This window comes from Condylura cristata, unplaced genomic scaffold (assembly GCF_000260355.1).
Source record: "Condylura cristata isolate star-nosed mole 26May11 unplaced genomic scaffold, ConCri1.0 scaffold00020, whole genome shotgun sequence".
In the NCBI taxonomy this organism is placed as follows: domain Eukaryota; kingdom Metazoa; phylum Chordata; class Mammalia; order Eulipotyphla; family Talpidae; genus Condylura; species Condylura cristata.
This window is the reverse complement of record NW_004567121.1, coordinates 120,399-122,692: the sequence shown is the minus strand read 5'-3', so window position 1 is coordinate 122,692 and position 2,294 is coordinate 120,399. Positions and strand designations below refer to the sequence as shown.

Genomic DNA, 2,294 nt, shown 5'->3' with positions numbered 1-2,294 from the left:
CTCTGAAGCTCCCAACCGCCATCAGCAAGACTGGGCTCAGAGCAAGCAACAACAGTAACATTATCGAGAATATTCTAAACAAATAGACATTACATGAAATATAAAGAAACCATTTCACAATCAGGTGAAAGGTAAAGAAGAGTAAATGTCTACGGTGCATCAATTTACCTCAATGTCAAAATTCCTTGCAGCTCAAAATTTGTTCAGAATTCTTCACCGTCATCTACATCCTGCAGGATGATTGGAACAAACGTAAAAGAGCAGGCTGGCTCTAGACTTACTAAGTGAGAATCTGCTCTTTAATACGATGACAGGGGATATATATGGCTCTAAAGCTGCATTTTAAGAGGCTGTTTACTTCAGCTAAAACATTGTCTTAGCCAATGAAGTCATTTAGAACTTTTTGCTGAAAGTCATTTGTTGAAATGACACTGCCAGAGTTACTTTCTGACTAACACAAAATAGGACACACTGTTTGAAGGTCATAAAAGATGTAAATATTGTTAGTGACATAAACAAAATGCCTTGAAAATTAAATGAGTAAATGTTTATTGAAATTAAGGAAAGACCAAGATGAATGAATATGTCAAAAGTGAATACACACCTGATTTCAACACTGATTATAAAGCCACAATAATCCAGTCAGCACGGTATGGAAAATAGACAAGTAGGTGGATTAGAAAAAAGAAGCCCAAAATCCAGCCCAACAAACATTAGAGTCAACTGCTCTTTGATAAAAGGACAAAAGAGAATCATGGAGTAAAGACGACCTCTCATAAATGGTGCTGGGAAAGCTGGATATCCACCTGCAAAAAGCATTGAAGGAAGGAAAAAGGAAAAGAAAAATCGAGAATTGTCATTATTCCGTGTTGAAACACGGAATAATAATTACACTCTCATTTCTCAATTATTCTAGAATATGTTACTAAAAATTTTAGTCATTGCACATACTAATTCTTGCTCCATGAATTCACACATTTTCCCCTTTTGCAAAATTCTAACATAAGGATTATAGTTCTTATGGTGACATTGAATATGACATAGAGAAAATTTAGAAAACAATGGAGTGGAACAGGGCCAATTGCATGGTGATGATTCTTGTGTATTCTAAGTTTTTGACTCAGTATTAGAGAAAGTGTGAGCAGATATAAAGAGCTGAATAGGAATTATACAAGAAGGAAAACAATGTGACATGTGAGTGGTGAAGCCTTTCCCAGGAAAGCATTGAGTATGGGCCTGGGGGGAAATGCGGGGTGAAGTCTGCAGGTCCTGGGCTGAGCTCAGGTCACTCAGTGAGACTTGGGACTTGTGACCCCGTTAGTGGAGGCAGCACGAGGACCTGCCTGCGGCAGAAACACATCTGTACCCCAGACTGTACAGAGTCACGGCGCTACGATTATTTCCAGAAACTCCGAAGGTGAGACAAGGAGCGTGGTGAGATGTCACACAGCCAGCAGTGGTCTCCCCATCATCGACTGAGGGACCTGCATGGTCCCCAGCCGCGATGGCCGGGGGAGGCTCTCACCCCTGAATGCGTGTGGAGGGCTGACTGGCCATGGCAGTGTGTTAGCAAGTTGGTCTCATCACCATGGAGATCAAGGAAAGGGAAACAGAAGATTATTCCCTGTGTTTAGGAAGCAGCAGCTTTAGAGAAATGGTATGTGAGCCAGAACCCGTGACCCAAGGAGGTCCTCAGTCCATTGCATAAGAGATTCGGGGTCTCTAGCCACCCTGACATGTGAACAATTCTGAGAAACACAAGGAATCCTCCAGCTGGATCACATCTCCATCAGGCCTGTGAACAGAAGTTTCTCAACTTTTTAAGACCAGGGAGCTGGGTCTGGTGAGCTGGAGGCCCCGTGCAGAATGTGGAGAAGTGGAGGCTTGGAAAAGGCAGGGTCACCCCGTGGGAGACTACCCACCTGCCGCCCTCCCCATCCCACCCCTGGTCTCTCAGCATCCCCCCTCCTGCTTCAGGGACATGGTAACAGTACACAGGGGCCAGGCCTGGTCCCCTCATCTGGGCAATGGTGACGCCCCTGCACCCACACTGCTGGCCCTACTCAGTGTGTGTCTCATGCTTCACACAGACGATGAAGCAAATCCAGAGTCCTTGCTGTCAAACTCCTTCACTCAACCTGACCCAGACATGCACCAAGGGAGATGTCCAGACAGCCTGGGGACAAAGGCATCTATTATGTTCAGGCCTGGACCAGTAACCCCTGTGTGAATGTGTTGTGACGTGCGGGTGGCTGCTCAAGCGCAGAGAATATGAGGCCCCTGGTCTCTGCAGC

At 45.1% G+C, this 2,294-nt stretch overlaps 1 protein-coding gene across 1 annotated transcript in view; it reads left to right on the top strand.

The window, feature by feature from the left end:
- Positions 1-2,294, top strand: part of LOC101620088 (basement membrane-specific heparan sulfate proteoglycan core protein-like) — a 12,466-nt gene that overhangs the window by 3,290 nt on the left and 6,882 nt on the right.